The sequence below is a fragment of the Bos mutus genome, chromosome 5, assembly GCF_027580195.1.
Source record: "Bos mutus isolate GX-2022 chromosome 5, NWIPB_WYAK_1.1, whole genome shotgun sequence".
Lineage (NCBI taxonomy): Eukaryota > Metazoa > Chordata > Mammalia > Artiodactyla > Bovidae > Bos > Bos mutus.
The window spans coordinates 28,232,210-28,251,574 of NC_091621.1; the positions used below are offsets into that span (position 1 = coordinate 28,232,210).

At 40.7% G+C, this 19,365-nt stretch overlaps 1 protein-coding gene and 1 pseudogene across 1 annotated transcript in view; both read right to left on the minus strand.

Moving 5' to 3' along the window:
- LOC102285929 (lysozyme C, tracheal isozyme) overlaps window positions 1–19,365 on the minus strand; it is a 76,950-nt gene that overhangs the window by 45,897 nt on the left and 11,688 nt on the right. The window lies entirely within an intron of this gene.
- LOC138988071 (U5 spliceosomal RNA) lies at window positions 12,138–12,243 on the minus strand (annotated as a pseudogene).

Here is a 19,365-nt window from a genome sequence, read left to right on the forward strand (position 1 = left end):
GACTACTATCAGCAACTATATGCCAATAAAATGGAAAACTTGGAAGAAATGGACAAATTCTTAGAAAAGTACAACTTTCCAAAACTGAACCAGGAAGAAATAGAAAATCTTAACAGACCCATCACAAGCATGGAAATTGAAACTGTAATCAGAAATCTCCCAGCAAACAAAAGCCCAGGACAAGACGGCTTCACAGCTGAATTCTACCAAAAATTTGGAGAATAGCTAACACCCATCCTACTCAAACTCTTCCAGAAAATTGCAGAGGAAGGTAAACTTCCAAACTCATTCTATGAGGCCACCATCACCCTAAGACCAAAGCCTGACAAAGATGCCAAAAAAAAAAAGAAAACTACAGGCCAATATCACTGATGAACATAGATGCAAAAATCCTTAACAAAATTCTAGCAAACAGAATCCAACAACACATTAAAAAAATCATACATCATGACCAAGTGGGCTTTATCCCAGGGATGCAAGGATTCTTCAATATCTGCAAATCAATCAATGTAATACACCACATTAACAAATTGAAAAATAAAAACCATATGATTATCTCAATAGATGCAGAGAAAGCCTTTGACAAAATTCAACATCTATTTATGATAAATAAAAAAAAAAAAACCCTCCAGAAAGCAGGACTAGAAGGAACATACCTCAACATAATAAAAGCTATATATGACAAACCCACAGCAAACATTATCCTCAATGGTAAAAAATTGAAAGCATTTCCCCTAAAGTCAGGAACAAGACAAGGGTGCCCACTCTCATCACTACTATTCAACATAGTTTTGGAAGTTTTGGCCACAGCAATCAGAGCAAGAAAAGAAATAAAAGGAATCCAAATTGGAAAAGAAGTAAAACTCTCACTGTTTGCAGATGACATGATCCTCTACATAGAAAACCCTAAAGACTCCACCAGAAAATTACTAGAGCTAATCAGTGAATATAGTAAAGTTACAGGATATAAAATCAATACACAGAAATCTCTTGCATTCTTATACACTAATAATGAGAAAACAGAAAGAGAAATTAAGGAAACAATTCCATTCACCATGGCAACGAAAAGAATAAAATATGTAGGAATATATCTACCTAAGGAAACAGAAGACCTATATATAGAAAACTATAAAACACTGGTGAAAGAAATCAAAGACGATACAAATAGATGGAGAAATATACTGTGTTCATGGATTGGAAGAATCGATATAGTGAAAATGAGTATACTACCCAAAGCAATCTATAAATTCAATGCAATCCCTACAAAGCTACCAACAGTATTTTTCACAGAGCTAGAGCAAATAATATCACAATTTGTATGGAAAAACAACAAACCTCAAATAGCTAAAGAAATCTTGAGAAAGAAGAATGGAACTGGAGGAATCAACCTGCCTGACTTCAGGCTCTACTACAAAGCCACAGTCATCAAGACAGTATGGTACTGGCACAAAGACAAAAATATAGATCAATGGAACAAAATAGAAGGCCAGAGATAAATCTATGCACCTATAGACACCTTATCATTGACAAAGGAGGCAAGAACATACAATGGAGAAAAGACAATCTCTTTCACAAGTGGTGGTGGGAAAACTGGTCAACTACTTGTAAAATAATAAAACTAGAATATTTTCTAACACCATACACAAAAATAAACTCAAAATGGATTAAAGATCTAAACGGAAGACCAGAAACTATAAAACTCTTAGAGGAGAACATAGGCAAAACACTCTCCGACATACATCACAGCAGGATCCTCTAGGACCCACCTCCCAGAATATTGGAAATAAAAGCAAAAATAAACAAATGGGACCTAATTAAAATTAAAAGCTTCTGCACAACAAAGGAAACTATAAGCAAGGTGAAAAGACAGCTTTCAGATTGGGAGAAAATAATAGCAAATGAAGCAACTGACAAAGAACTAATCTCAAAAATATACAAGCAACTCCTGCAGCTCCATTCCAGAAAAATAAATGACCCAATCAAACAAGGGGCCAAACAACTAAACAGACATTTCTCCAAAGAAGACATACAGATGGCTAACAAACACATGAAAAGATGCTCAACATCACTCACTATCAAAGAAATGCAAATCAAAACCACAATGAGGTACCATTTCATGCCAGTCAGAATGGCTGCTATCCAAAAGTCTACAAGCAATAAATGCTGGAGATGGTGTGGAGAAAAGGGAACCCTCTTACACCGTTGGTAGGAATGCAAACTAGTACAGCCACTATAGAGAAGAGTGTGGAGATTCCTTAAAAAACTGGAAATAGAACTGCCTTATGACCCAGCAATCCCACTACTGGGCATACGTGCCTAGGAAACCAGAAGGGAAAGAGACACGTGTACCCCAATGTTCATCGCAGCACTGCTTATAATAGCCAGGACATGGAAGCAACCTAGATGTCCATCAGCAGATGAATGGATAAGAAAGCTGTGGTACATATACACAATGAAGTATTACTCAGCCATTAAAAAGAATACATTTGAATCAGTTCTAAGGAGGTAGATGAAATGGAGCCTATTATACAGAGTGAAGTAAGCCAGAAAGAAAAACACCAATACAGTATACTAACGCAAATATATGGAATTTAGAAAGATGATAATGATAACCCTGTATGTGGGACAGCAAAAGAGACACAGATGTACAAAACAGTCTTTTGGACTCTGTGGGAGAGGGTGAGAGTGAGATGATTTGGGAGAATGGCATTGAAACATGTATATTATCTTATGTGAAATGAATCACCAGTCCAGGTTCAATGCATGATACAAGATGCTTGGGGCTGGTGCACTGGGATGACCCAGAGGGATGGTACGGGGAGGGAGGTGGGAAGGGGGTTCAGGATGGGGAACACATGTACACCCGTGGTGGATTCATGTCAATGTATGGCAAAACCAATACATATTGTAAGGTGATTAGCCTCCAATTAAAATAAATTAATTTATATTAAAAAAAAAAAAAAAGAATACTGGAGTGGGTTGCCACGCCCTCCTCAAGGGGCTCTTTCCGACCCAGGGATTGAACCTACATCTCTTAAGCCTCCTACATTGGCAAGTGGGTTCTTAACCATTAGCACTACCTGGGAAGTAAGGAGATTGCATGTAATCAAAAAGCTTCCCAATGAACAAAAGCCTAGGACCAGGAAGCCTCACTGGTATATTTTACCAAGCATTCAAGGTGGAACTAATACCAGTCTTTCTCAAACTCTTTCAAATGTAGAAGAGGAAGAAACACTTCCAAACTCATTTTATGAGGCCAGCATTACCCTCATACCAAAACCAAACAAGTACACCACAAGAAAAGGAAATTATAGGCCAAAACCCCTGATAAATATAGAGCAAATATCCTCAACAAAATATTAGCAAACTGAATTCAGCAACACATTAAAAGGTACATAATCCATGATCCTTAGTATAAGGATGTAAGAATGGTTCAATATACACAAATCAATCGTGATATACCACATTAACAAAATGAAGGGTAAAAAATATGATCATTTCAATTTATGTAGAAAAAGAATTTGATAAATAAAATTAAACATCCTTTATGATAAAAATTTCCATTGTGGGTATAGAGGAAACAGTGTACCTCAACATAAAAAGTCATAGATGACAAGTCCACAGCCACCATCCTCTTAAATAATGAGACACTGAAAGCTTTTCCCCTAAGATGAGGAACAAGACAAAGATGACAACTCTTGCCAGTTAAGACTCGATGCATTTACAGTTATGGCCCAGATTCAATTCAAAGTTGGGGAACTAAGATCCTGCAAGCTGTACATTGCGGCAGGAGAAAATAAAGAGAGACCGGAATATGAAGAAAAGGAAACACTTGTGCACTGTTGGTGGGAACGTAAATTAGTATAGTCACTACCAATACAACTACCATGTGATCCAGCAATCCTATTGCTGGATATTTATTTGAAAAAAAAAATGCTAATTTGAAATCCCATTTTCATTGCAACATTATTTATAATAGCCAAGGTGTGGAAACAATCTATGTATCTATCAATGGATGAATGGAAAGAGAAGATGTACTATGGATGGAGGTTCATGACATTATATAGGAGACAGGAATCAAGACCATCCCCAAGAAAAAGAAATGCAAAAAATCAAGATGGCTGACTGGCCTTACAAATAGCTCTGAAAGCAAAAAGCAAAGGAGAAATAGAAAGATATACCCATTTGAATGCAGAGTTCCAAAGAATAGCAAGGAGAGATATGAAAGCCTTCCTCAGTGACCAATGCAAAGAAATAGAGGAAAACAATAGAATGGGAAAGACTAGAGATCTCTTCAAGAAAATAGATACCAAGATACCAAGAGATACCAAGGGAACATCTCATGCAAAGATGGGCTTAATAAAGGACAGAAGTGGTAGGGACCTAACAGAAGCAGAAGACATTAAGAAGAGGTGGCAAGAATACACAGAAGAACTCTACAAAAAAGATCTTCATGACCCAGATAATCACAATGGTGTGATCACTCACCTAGAGCCAGGCATCCTGGAATGTGAAGTCAAGTGGGCTTTAGGAAGCATCACTACGAACAAAGCTAGTGGAGGTGATGGAATTCCAGTTGAGCTATTTCAAATCCTAAAAGATGATGCTGTGAAAGTGCTGCACTTAATATGCCAGCAAATTTGGAAAACTCAGCAGTGGCCACAGAACTGGAAAAGGTCAGTTTTCATTCCAATCCCAAAGAAAGGCAATGCCAAAGAATGCTCAAACTACCGCACAATTGCACTCATCTCACACGCTAGTAAAGTGATGCTCAAAATTCTCCAAGCCAGGCTTAAGCAATTCACAATGAACCGTGAACTTCCAGATGTTCAAGCTGGTTTTAGAAAAGGCAGAGGAACCAGAGATCAAATTGCCAACATCTGCTGGATCATCAAAAAAGCAAGAGAGTTCCAGGAAAACATTTATTTCTACTTTATTGACTATGCCAAAGCCTTTGACTGTGCAGATCACAACAAACTGTGGAAAATTCTGAAAGAGATGGGAATACCAGACCACCTGACCTGCTTCTTGAGAAACCTGTATGCAGGTCAGAAAGCAACAGTTAGAACTGGACATGGAACAACAGACTGGTTCTAAATAGGAAAAGTAGTATGTCAAGGCTGTATATTGTCGCCTGCTTATTTAACTTATATGCAGAGTACATCATGAGAAACACTGGGCTGGAGAAGCACAAGCTGGAATCAAGATTGCTGGGAGAAATATCAATAACCTCAGATATGCAGATGACACCACCCTTATGGCAGAAAGTGAAGAACTGAAGAGCCTCTTGATGAAAGTGAAAGAGGGAGAGTGAAAAAGTTGGCTTAAAGTTCAACATTCAGAAAACTAAGATCATGGCATATGGTCCCATCACTTCATGGCAAATAGATGGGGAAAGAGTGGAAATAGTGGCTGACTTTATTTTTTGGGGCTCCAAAATCACTGCAGATGGTGATTGCAGCCATGAAATTAAAAGATACTTACTCCTTGGAAGGAAAGTTATGACCAACCTAGACAGCATATTGAAAAGCAGAGACATTACTTTGTCAACAAAGGTGCATCTAGTAAAGGCTATGTTTTTTCCAGTGGTCATGTTTGAATATGAGAGTTGGACTGTAAAGAAAGCTGAGTGTCAAAGAATTGATGCTTTTGAATTGTGGTGTTGGAGAGGACTCTTGAGAGTCCCTTGGACTGCAAGGAGATCCAACCAGTCCATTCTAAAGGAGATCAATCCTGGGTGTCCAGTGGAAGGACTGATGTTGAAGCTGAAATTCCAATACTTTGGCCACGTGATGCGAAGAGCTGACTCATTGGAAAAGACCCTGATGCTGGGAAAGATTGAGTGTAGGAGGAGAAGGGGACGACAGAGGATGAGATGGTTGGATGCCATCACTGACTCAACAGACATGAGTTTGGGTAAAGTCTAGGAGTTGGTGATGGACAGGGAGGCCTGGCGTGCTGCGGTTCATGGGGTCACAAAGAGTCAGACACAACTGAGCGACTGAACTGAACTGAACTGAACTGAAGGCATTACGCTAAGTGAAACTAGTCAGAGAAAGACAAATACTTTATGAACCAACAGGGACTTCCCTGGTGGTCCAGTGGTTAAGAGTCCACAATCCCACTGCAAGGGTCCAGGTTCGATCCTTGGTCAAGAAACTAGATCCCACATGACACGATTTAAAAAAAAAAAAAAAAGATCCCAAATATTGCAACTAAAGATCCCACATGCCCCAGTGAAGATAAAAGATCCCAGGGCCACAACAAAGACCGGCATGGCCTAAATAAACAACAACAACAGGAAAGAAAACCAAGCTTATAGGTTTGGAGAACAGATGAATGGTTGCCAGAAGGTGGAGAAGGGGTTGGGGAGTGGGAGAAATAGGTGAAGGGGGTCCAAAGGTACCAACTTCCAGTTACAAAAGAAGTCATGGGGATGTGACATACAGCACAGTGACTATAGTTAACAATACTCTATTGCATGTTTAAATTTGCTAAGAGTACATGTTTAATGTCCTAAACACAAGAAAAACTTTTTGTAACTAGGTATGGCAATGTATGACTAATATAACGACCAAACCTGGTTTACCAAGAGAAACTGGGACAAACCTTTTGCCAAAACCTATCCAATTGTAGGTACCCAGACAGGGCAAAGCTGTCCAGTGGTAGAGGCTCTACTTGTCTTTGCGGTCTCTCTCTCTGCCCCTGATAAAAGGCCCATTGGTGTATTCAGTCCCCTGGTATATAAGTACCCATTATGGACTAACTACAATTGCTTTGTTTCTTAACTTGAAATTTTAAGAAAGTCGATCATATAAAATGATCAACAGCCTTGTATCCAAGTCTAACTAAAATCCAATTAGCCATGGTCAAGGCACAGGGTCCTTTCCAGGGATAAATGAAGCAGGCAGAGAGTCTCTTTGCAGCCTGGCCATTACTGTTAATGTGGAAGTAATTTGTTTAAAGAGAGAGAACTGTGCACATGGATATATCCTTTCAATCTATCAAATACTCTGCAGAGCTCTAAGATTTACAGTTAATATTTGAAAAATCATGCGGTGCTTGTTAAGGCAGCAGATTCTCAGGGCTTAGTGGTAGCTTTGGAGTGGAGTACAGAAAAATCTTTCTTTGAAAAATCACCTCTAGTAATTCTGCAGGTGGTCCATAAAGAAACATAATAATAGCTTCATTTTAGTCTTGAAATATCATCCAACAAACCTTAGACACTGCCCTTTTCCAACTACTAGCTTCATAGCAACTTTTCTCCCGAGACCTACTATGCCTCTGCTTGGATCACCTTACTTGCAAAAGAACAAAAATTTTAAAAGCAAGATGCGGGTGGAGGGCGACACAGACATGACACAGGGGACAGGAATATCATTCCTGGCCTCATCCACACCCTGCACACTAACTCTTTGTCTTCCTTGAAGCACATACCCTTCCCCAGAACACAAAATCCCACAGAAAGTTTATCTGGAAGAAAGGCAATGAGGTTTGGGCTTCCCTGAAGGCTGACAGACATGTTCTCAATTTCTAAGTATCTCAGAAGTATTTTCTTGTGTATTCTCAGATAAGCATCTTTTATCAATCACGCAGGTAGTGACATGCTCAGTTTTACCTAAAAGTGGTGGACTAGGAACATTTTCCTTGAGAGATCACACATGCAAGAAAAAGATTTGAATTTAAGTTGTTGCCTCCCATAATTCAAGGATTCTAACTTGTGGCAAGATGCCTCAGGGTGCTGCTCCAGAATGACTAGAACTTTAGCAAATTTTCTCACTTGAAAATCAGAACATCTTCTCAGTTAAAGTCTCCTAGAACTCTTCAGAGAAAAGGAATGGCACGGGGATTAATTAATCTCCTGTGTCCACACCGGGTGGCTAAAACGAGGGGAGGGTGCACACATTAGACAACAAGCAGACCTGTGGCTGCTGAAGACAGAGGAGCATTCACGGTAAGCCTCCTAGCTTAGAAAAATTAAAACCAACTCTCCTGGATAAAGGAACTCTCTCCCAGACACAAAGCCAAAACCCAGCTGCTTCCAAAATTTACAGAGTCCTGATGTTTTCTGTTTGTGTGCAAACTTATAAAAATGCCAAATACTCACCTTTCTCAGAAAGAGGAAGAGGAACTTTCTGAGTTCAACAGCCACCAAGTGAATAACAAATAACTTTGGAAACTTTAAGATCAGAAGGTCTGTCGTCTACCTGGTCATTCTCAGCTTGTAGAATTAAAGAGAAAGATATGGCAAAAAACAAACCAAAATGAAACCAAAACCCAAAAACTCCCCCAAATCCAAAACAACAAAAATTTAAAAAAACACAAAAACCTACAGATGGAATTAATACAGTTCACTTGACAGTTATTTATTATCCTGCCCACTTCTTTCCAGCACCATTTCCATCACCACCACACCGGCCCCTCTTCTCCCCCAGTCCTTATACAGCTGCTTTCTTAATTAAGCACTGAATTAAGCAAGTAGTGATTCACTCCAGACGAGGGTATACTTTCAGGAATTTGCATACTCAAGTTTCCTGTGTTTCTTTGGAGAGGCTCATTCTTGATGAGGAAGAAAGCATTTGGTGGCTCCTAGAAACTGTGACTTCCCCCTGGAGCTATTCTTCGCCTCCTTCCAGGGAATTCCCCTACTAACAATGAGCACAATGAACACAGGGTTTGATTATCTGCCCTGCCAGCTTCTTGCATGCAACAGAACCTATAAACAAAAATACAGGTAGGCATCTGCTTCTATGGAACTTAGTATAACCACTTAAATGGAATGCTAAATGTACAGCAACAATTAAAGGAAGGATGATAGAGCATTTTGACATCAAGCCTGTCCTTTCATTTCCCACAGATCCCAACTGCTTTCAAATGAACTGCCCATTAGAGGCATTCAATCCCAAAGAAAGGCAATGCCAAAGAATGCTCAAACTACCGCACAATTGCACTCATCTCACACGCTAGTAAACTAATGCTCAAAATTCTCCAAGCCAGGCTTCAGCAATATGTGAACTGTGAACTTCCGATGTTCAAGCTGGTTTTAGAAAAGGCAGAGGAACCAGAGATCACATTGCCAACAGCCGCTGGATCATCGAAAAAGCAAGAGAGTTCCAGAAAAACATCTATTTCTGCTTTATTGACTATGCCAAAGCCTTTGACTGTGTGGATCACAATAAACTGTGGAAAATTCTTCAAGAGATGGGAATACCAGACCACCTGATCTGCCTCTTGAGAAATTTGTATGCAGGTCAGGAAGCAACAAGTGAGAACTGGACATGGAACAACAGACTGGTTCCAAATAGGAAAAGTAGTACGTCAAGGCTGTATATTGTCACCCTGCTTATTTAACTTATATGCAGAGTACATCATGAGAAACGCTGGACTGGAAGAAACACAAGCTGGAATCAAGATTGCTGGGAGAAATATCAATAACCTCAGATATGCAGATGACACCACTCTTATGGCAGAAAGTGAAGAGGAACTAAAGAGCCTCTTGATGAAAGTGAAAGAGGAGAGTGAAAAAGTTGGCTTAAAGCTCAACATTCAGAAAACGAAGATCATGGCATTGGGTCCCTTCACTTCATGGGAAATAGATGGGGAAACAGTAGAAAGAGTGTCAGACTTTATTTTTTGGGGCTCCAAAATCACTGCAGATGGTGACTGCAGCCATGAAATTAAAAGATGCTTACTCCTTGGAAGGAAAGTTATGACCAACCAAGATAGCATATTCAAAAGCAGAGACATTACTTTGCCAACAAAGGTTCATCTAGTCAAGGCTATGGTTTTTCCTGTGGTCATGTATGGATGTGAGAGTTGGACTGTGAAGAAGGCTGAGAGCCGAAGATTTGATGCTTTTGAATTGTGGTGTTGGAGAAGACTCTTGAGAGTGCCTTGGACTGCAAGGAGATCCAACCAGTCCATTCTGAAGGAGTTCAGCCCTGGGATTTCTTTGGAGGGAATGATGCTGAAGCTGAAACTCCAGTACTTTGGCCTCCTCATGCGAAGAGTTGGCTCATTGGAAAAGACTCTGATGCTGGGAGGGATTGGGGGCAGGAGGAGAAGGGGACAACAGAGGATGAGATGGCTGGATGGCGTCACTGACTCGATGGACGTGAGTCTGGGTGGACTCTGGGATTTGGTGATGGACAGGGAGGCCTGGTGTGCTGCGATTCATGGGGTCGCAAAGAGTCAGACATGACTGAGCGACTGAACTGAACTGAACTGAATGGGCCCTTATTAGGCAGTTTTACTGAAAAATTGAGTAGAGCTTACAGAAATAGTGGTGCATGAGAAGGGTGGCCTTTTACTCACTCCCAGAGGGGCCATGGGGATGTTGACAATACCTTTTTCAAGGGGAGAAAGTGAGTTAATACATACTAAGCTTTTCGGCATAATGCCTGGAACATGGCAAGCCCTGTGTCTGAATTTGCTATTACAATACAGAAAGTCCCAAACTTCACGATGGCTTAAGGTGTTTCAACTTTACAATGGTGTGGAAGATGTATGCATTCAGTAGAGAATATACTTGGAGTTTGAAATGTGATCTTATCCCAGACTAGTGACATTTTTTGTTTATGAGGGTAAACAACTGATACAACTATTTTGTACCCAGACTGCCATTCTGTTTTCCATTTTGGGGAGTGTATTCAATATATTACATGAGATATTCAACACTTTATTCTAAAATAGGTTTTGTGTCAGATGATTTTGCCTGACTGTAGGCTAAATGTATGCGTCCTAGGAAAGTTTAAGGTATGCTGATCAGAACTATGATGTTTGGTAGGTTAGGTGAATAGAACCCATTTTTACTTTATTTCTAATTTATGATGGCTTTATGTCTGATTCTTTGTGAACCCATGGACTGTAGCCTGCCAGGCTCCTCTGTCCATGGAATTCTCCAGGCAAGATTACTGGAGTGGATTGCCATTTCCTTCTCCAGGGTATCTTCCCTACCCAGGGACTGAACCTGGGTCTCTCTTGTTGCAGGCAGATTTTTTACCTTCAGGGAAGTCCAGTATCAGAATGTTATCCCACAGGAAATCAAGGAAGATCTGTATATAGACTCTTCTCTTCTTTCAAAAACACAAAACTCCTGATAAAAATCACCTGGCAGAGGCCCAGAATAGTGTAAATTCATGAGAACTAATTTTGAAACATAAGAATATTCATTTAGACAATTATCAACTGGTAGCAAATTCCTAGGGCAGGAACCTAACTACTTTTAAGGGATTAAAAATCCTAAAACATTCCCTTGGAATGTTTGGCACCTTAGGCCGAACTTAGAATAGTTTTTAAAGATATTGAAGAGAACAGTTATATTCTTATAACTATTAAGCAAGAATTTGATGTTGTTTTTCAGTAGCTAAGTTGTGTCTGGCTCTGCAATGCCATGGACTGTAGCCCGCTCGGCTCCTGTCCTTAGAGTTCTCCCAGCAAGTGAGTTCTCCCATTTCCTTCTCTAGCTAAGTAAGAATCAGTTCAGTTCAGTCGCTCAGTCATGTCCGATTTTTTGCAACCCCATGAATTGCAGCACGCCAGGCCTCCCCATCTATCACCAACTCCCGGAGTTCACTCAAACTCACGCCCATCGAGTTGGTGATGCCATCCAGCCATCTCATCCTCTGTCGTCCCCTTTTCCTCCTGCCCCCAATCCCTCCCAGCATCAGTCTTTTCCAATGAGTCAACTCTTTGCATGAGGTGCCCAAAGTACTGGAGTTTCAGCTTTAGCATCATTCCCTCCAAAGAAATCCCAGGGCTGATCTCCTTCAGAATGGACTGGTTGGATCTCCTTGCAGTCCAAGGGACTTTCAAGAGTCTTCTCCAATACCACAGTTCAAAAGCATCAATTCTTCAGCGCTCAGCTTTCTTCACAGTCCAACTCTCACATCCATACATGATCACTGGAAAAACCATAGCCTTGACTAGACAGAATAGTTGCATATGAATGCTGTTTCTGACAGATGGAACAAGTTAAGTTTACCCCCTCAGATGGCTGAAGCCTTTTACCAATATTTATGGGATGACTTTTTAAGATTTTTACTTGTCTTTTTTAAAATTTATTTTTAATTGAGGGAAAATTGCTTTACAATGTTGTGTTGTAATGTTACTATTTTACAGCGATGCAAATTAGACATAATTATACATACATCATCTCCCTCTTGATCTTAGAATTATTCTTCTCCACAGAAATCTTTAGTAAAAAGTGAAAGATTTATATGATAGGAAGAGAAACCAGAGTATTACTTGTCTTTAATAGATATCTTATTGGGGACCTGGCAAGGGAGTTTATGGCACTGGAGTTATGGAAATATTAAATAGCATTTTGCCTTTTAAAATCTCTCTCTTTTTGTTTGTTTTTTTTTTCCAGTCCCAAGGTTGCTTTAGCCAACAACTATCTTTTTGAATGCCTACATTTCAAATATATAAGATCAATATTTCAAGGGATTAGGAATTGTAGATTTTATCTAAGAAGGAAGTCAGGGACATATTTGCCTGTTAGCAGAAATCCAGGATAATTGCTATAATCTTTTTCTTTTCTTTAATGATAGGAAGATTAGTTGAGTATTTTTAGTGTATGAAGTGCCATCCCCAAATACACGAAAGTCTGGACCTGGTAGGTTCTGCTTACAGAGTAAGGGACAATAAATCAAGCTTTTTTGTAAATGTTCTGGACCTCTGTTAAAGCAGTTTCCTGGCTATCAGTATTTACATAAGTTTTTTACACTGGCTGAGTGCCATCTGTAGTTCTTGACATTTGTTCTCTGATCTTCCCCTCCTAATCTTGTAGAAGCAATAAAGGCCCCTTATGACAAACTCCCCTGACAGCTGGCCTGGTTGGACAAAAAGAAGCTTGCCTGTAACTTCATGTCTTAGGCGTCTAGCTGGCTGGCTAGCTGCTAATACAAGACTGACAGACAACCTGCATCACCCAAGTGGCAGAAAGCAGGGGTGCCGGAAGCCAGCACGGGAGATCCCACCCCTGACAAGGTCATGTGGAACAGATCTGACGAGCAAGGAAGATCAGGATTCGAGGGACCCCCTGGACCTGCTCGAGCATCTAACCCGAAACCAGAATCTGTCTGTCTTACTATTTTGTGCCTTTTACCAACTCTTCTGACATTAACAGGGGGCTATCCCCGACCACCTTTCTCTGGAAAAAGTCAACTTAGGGCTTTAGTTAATAAGTCTCCTGGGCATGATAGGAGTGTTTCAATTCAAACCTCTCTGATGGCTTTCTAGTTTGCCTGACAAGTTTATCCAGACTCTTGCAGCTACACATGTGATTGTTCACAACCTCCCAACCGTGAGAGACACGGGAAGCCTAAAACATTCTAAAAATATAGAGCCTTTCAAAGAATTAAAAACTATTAGAGTAGTGCTGGTGTAAGATTTCATTGTTAAGCCAATGCTTGCTGCCAAGTGCCCATATCCCTTATCCATTGTGCACCTGGAAGTGCATTGGTTAACACAGTTGGAATGTAAGAAAAACAAGTAGTAGCCTTGGAATTAACCACGTCAGACCTTTGAGCTAATTGGTTCTTTCTTTGTTGTAACTCACTGCACCTTTGCTCCGTGAGAATGTAACTCTATTTAGCACTTTCTGAGGCTGACATAGATTAGAAATATAAAGAAAAAACATTTCAAGAGAAAATAAGTTTTCTGGTTGAACAGCCTTTATCAAAAAAGGGTCATAAAATGTCCACAGGCCTCCAAGGCCAGAAGATAATGTACACAACATTGTTTATGGGAAAGGTATGCAGAAAAAAATCCTGGTTTTGATAAAGACAAAACAGATGTAATGTTTGGGCTGACTTTGCATGACTTTGCATCTTTCATTTCCTTCTATGTACAAGTCAAGGTATAAAAAATCCTTTTGAAAATAAAGTTATGGTGAGCTTTGCTCACCGAAGCTTGGTCCCCCTGTGTCATTCTTTCTTTCTTTCCTTTTCTTTCTTTCTCTCTCTCTTCTTCTTTCAGGATGACTCCTTAGGGCACAGGGGCTCTCTGAATTCACTTTTTTGCCTGGGCTTCTAAGAGCTGATTGGGAAGGCACCCTGTGTCTTCACCGGGGAGAGGGCGTCCTGCGTCCTCACCCCACAGAGTGGGCGCCTGTGGCCTCCGTGAACAGAGCAAGTTCTGTGTCAGAAGCTCTATTGGCTTTCTGTGTAAACCAAGGAAGATCAAGCCTCTTTCTCTCCCCTTTTACTTTCCTTATCACCGACGCCGTCATCCCGAGGGATTCCCTGGATCCTGCCAGGGCTGGACGCCGGCACAGGGGGAATATTCTCACTCGTTACAAAAGTTCTCAGTATATAAAACAAGACAAATAGAGATTCTCTTCTCATGGTTTTTCATCCTTATGACAAATGACAGAGACAAAGGAAAGCATGATTCTTTCTGGGAGGCTAAGAATCAATAACTATAGGTGTTGATTACCAAAAACAAATTCACAAGAGTCACAGTTTAAGATCTGTTTTCACAACTGTTTTTCTCCTGCCACTGTGAATTTGTAAAGGAAGGCACAAGGAGAAATTTTATCCTCCTCTCTTCACTGTGCACTACAGGCAGAGAGCTGGGAGATGGTTATTATTGTTGTTCAGTCGTTCAGTCATGTCCGACTCTTTGTGGCTGTTTATGGTTGGCAGCACGCCTGGCTTCCCTGTCCATCACCAACTCCCAGAGTTTGCTCAAACTCATGTCCAGTGAGTTGGTGATGCCATCCAACCATCTCATCCTCTGTCATCTACTTCTCCTCCTGCCTTCAATCTTTCTCAGAATCAGGGTCTTTACCAAGGAATGGCTCAATGCATCAGGTGACCAAAGTATCAGAGCTTCAACTTCAGCATCAGTCCTTCCAATGACTATTCAGAGTTGATTTCCTTTAATATTGAGTGGTTTGATCTCTTTGCTGTCTAAGGAACTCTCAAGTGTCTTCTCCACCATAGTTCAAAGGCATCAGTTCTTCGGCACTCAGCGTTTTTTATTGTCCATCTCTCACATCCGTACATGACTACTGGAAAAACCATAGCTTTGACTATAAGGACCTTTGTAAGCAAAGTAATGTCTCTGCTTTGTAATATGTTGTCTAGGTTTGTCTTGCTTTGCTTCCAAGGAGCAAGTGTTGGTTAATTTCATGGCTGCAGTCACCGTCCACAGTGATTTTGGAGCCCAGGAAAATAAGGTCAGTCACTGTTTCCATTGTTTCCCCACCTATTTGCCATGAAGTGATGGGACCAGATGCCATGATGTTAGTTTTTACAATGTTCAGTTTTAAGCCATCTTTTTCACTCTCCTCTTTATCCTTCATCAAGAGGTTCTGTGTTCCTCTTCACTTTCTGCCAAAAGGGTGGTGTCATTGCCATATCTGAAGTTATTGATATTTCTCCCTGCAACCTTGATTCCAGCTTGTACTTCATCCAGCCTGGCATTGCCGGGAGCCAGCGTGAGGAGCTCCACCCATGGCAAAGGTCATGAGGAAGGAGGCTCGGCATACACAAAGGCGGGATTGAGCCTCAGGAGTCCCCCTGGATATTCTCGAGCATCTACCCCCCAAAACCAGAGTCTGCCTACTTTACTGCTTTGTGCTCTTACCTCTGACTTTACTGGGGGCTGTCCCCCACCACCATCTCACTCTCTCTGATAAAGAGTTAACTTACAGCTCCAGTTAATAAGTTCCTGGGCATTAGGAGTGTTTAAATCCAAACCCCTCAGATAGCTCTCTAACTCGCCTGACAAGTTTACTCGGACTCCTACAGCTATGCATATGATTGTTTACAGTCTCTCAGTCTCGAGAGGCACGGGAAGCTTAAGATATTCAAATAGCTTAAAGCCTCTCAGAGAGTTAGAAACTGTCAGAATAAAACTAGTAAAAGATTTCATTGATGAGCCAATGCTTGCTGCCAAGTATCCACATCCCCTGTATTGTATCCTTGAATTAATTAATATAGTTGGTATGTAGAAAAAATAAGTAGTGGCCTTGGTGTTAGCAACTTTAAACCCTTAATGTAATAAATTATTTCCTTTGTTGTAAACCCACTGCACCTCTGCCCTATAGGAATGCAACTTTATCTAACACCTCCGGAGGATGGCACCAAACCTTAAAATAATTACTCTTAGAGAAAATAAGTCTTACGGTTGACAAACCTTTGTCAAGAGTCACAAAATGTTAATAGGCCTTCTGGCCAGAAGATGATGTAAATCACCTAAACCATTTGTATATGATATATTTGCAGGAAAGAAACCCTGGTTTTGATAAGTATCAAAGACTGCTGACTTTGCATGATTTCACGCCCCCTATTATCCTCTATGTACAACTTATGGTATAAAAGCCCCTGTTGAAAATAATGCTACGGGCCTTGCTCACCAAAGCTTGGTCTCCCCATGTCATTCTTTTTCTCAATTTCTGGCTGAGGTTTCCATCTGGAGCACGGAGGTCCTCTGCGACCATTTATTTGCCTGGGCTTCTAAGACCCACTCGAGAAGGTGCCTAAGGTGGGGCACCTTCCGCTATTAGAGAGGGCGCCAGCGGCCTCCGTGGTCAGAGCTAACCTGATGTCACAGGTTATACTGATTTTCTGTGTAAACCAAGCTACTCAGCCTCTTTTCTCCGCTAAATTTTCCTACTGAGCTATCCTCATTCTATTACTCTTTATATCTTTGATGAATATTTAAATAAAGCTATTGTATCCAGTGAACTCGCCGAAGCTGTCTCCCCTTTGAATACCCTGGTTCAGCCAGGGCTGGACCTCGGCATGGCATTTCACACGATGCACTGTGCATGTAAGTTAAATAAGCAGGGTGATAGTATACAGCCTTGACATACTCCTTTCCCAGTTTTGAACCAGTCCATTGTCCAAAACATGTCCACGAGACTAACATGGTTAGAATTCTTACTTTCTGCTGGTCTCTTGTCTGTTATCCTGTATCTCAACTGCAGTCTCCAGGGAGAGTGGAATGTTCCAGTCTTTCACTGTCTCATCCTCATCACTAGAAACTGTACAAGAGGAAACATTTGTTTCCTTTTACCTGGAATGTTAGATTCATGAATCAAGGCAAATTGGAAGTGGTCAAACAGGAGATGACAAGAGTGAACATCGACAGTCTAGGAATCAGCAAACTAAGATAGACTGGAATAAGTGAATTTAACTCAGATGACCATTATATCTACTACTGTGGACAGGAGTCCCTTAGAAGAAATGGAGTAGCCATCATGGTCAACAAAAGAGTCCTAAATGCAGTATTTGAATGCAATCTCAAAAACGACAGAATGCTCTCTGTTTGTTTCCAAGGCAAACCATTCAATATCATGGTAATCCAAGTCTTTGCCCTGACCAGTAACGCTGAAGGAGCTGAAGTTGAACAGTTCTATGAAGACCTACAAGACCTTCTAGAACTAATACCCAAAAAAGATGTCCTTTTCATTATAGGGGACTGGAATGCAAAAGTAGGAAGTCAAGAGATACCTGGAGTAACAGGCAAATTTGGCCTTGGAGTACAGAATGAAGCAGGGCAAAGGCTAATAGAGTTTTGCCAAGAGAACGCACTGGTCATAGCAAACACCCTCTTCCAACAACACAAGAGAAGACTCTATACATGGACATCACCAGATGGTCAACACCGAAATCAGATTGATTATATTCTTTGCAGCCAAAGATGGAGAAGCTCTATACAGTCAGCAAAAACAAGACCGGGAGCTGACTGTGGCTCAGATCATGAACTCCTTATTGCCAAATTCAGACTGAAATTGAAGAAAGTAGGGAAAACCACTTGACCATTCTGGTATGACCTAAATCAAATCCCTTATGATTATACAATGGAAGTGAGAAATAGATTTAAGGGACTAGATCTGATAGACAGAGTGCCTGATAAACTATGGACGGAGGTTCATGACATTGTACAGGAGACAGGAATCAAGACCATCCCCAAGAAAAAGAAATGCAAAAAACCTAAATGGCTGCCTGAAGAGGCCTTACAAATAGCTGTGAAAAGAAGGAAAGTGAAAAGCAAAGGAGAAAAGGAAAGATATACCCATCTGAATGCAGAGTTCCAAAGAATAGCAAGGAGAGATAAGAAAGCCTTCCTCAGTGATCAATGCAAAGAAATAGAGGAAGACAATAGAATGAGAAAGACTAGAGATCTCTTCAAGAAAATTAGAGATACCAAGGGAACATTTCATGCAAAGATGGGCTCGATAAAGGACAGAAATCATAGGGACCTAACAGAAGCAGAAGATATTAAGAAGAGGTGGTAAGAATACACAGAAGAACTGTACAAAAAAGATCTTCACGACCCAGATAATCACGATGATGTGATTTCCCACCTAGAGCCAGACATCCTGGAATGTGAAGTCAAGTGGGCCTCAGGAAGCATCACTAAGAACAAAGCTAGTGGAGGTGATGGAATTCCAGTTGAGCTATTTCAAATCCTAAAAGATGATGCTGTGAAAGTGCTGCACTAATATGCCAGCAAATTTGGAAAACTCAGCAGTGGCCACAGGACTGGAAAATGTCAGTTTTCATTCCAATACCTAAGAAAGGCAATGCCAAAGAATGCTCAAACTACCGCACAATTGCACTTATCTCACATGCTAGTAAAGTAATGCTCAAAATTTTCCAAGCCAGGCTTCAGCACTACATGAACCATGAACTTCCAGATGTTCAAGCTGGATTTAGAAAAGGCAGAGGAACCAGAGATCAAATTGACAACATCCACTGGATCACAGAAAAAGCAAGAGAGTTACAGAAAAACATCTATTTCTGCTTTATTGACTATGCCAAAGCCTTTGACTGTGTGGATCATAATAAACTGTGGAAAATTCTGAAAGAGATGGGAATACCAGACCACCTGATCTGCCTCTTGAGAAACCTGTATGGAGGTCAGGAAGCAACAGTTAGAACTGGACATGGAACAACAGACTGGTTCCAAATAGGAAAAGGAGTACGTCAAGGCTGTATATTGTCACCCTGCTTATTTAACTTATATGCAGAGTACATCATGAGAAATGCTGGGCTGGAGGAAGCACAAGCTGGAATCAAGATTTCTGGGAGAAATATCAATAACCTCAGATATGCAGATGACACCACCCTTATGGCAGAAAGTGAAGATGAACTAAAGAGCCTCTTGATGAAAGTGAAAGAGGAGAGTGAAAAAGCTGGCTTAAAACTCAACATTCAGAAAACTAAGGTCACGGCATGCGGTCCCGTCACTTCATGGAAAATAGATGGGGAAACAGTGGCTTACTTCATCTTTCTGGGCTCCAAAATCACTGCAGATGGTGATCACAGCCATGAAATTAAAAGATGCTTGCTTCTTGGAAGGAAAGTTATGATCAACCTAGACAGCATATTAAAAAGCAGAGACATT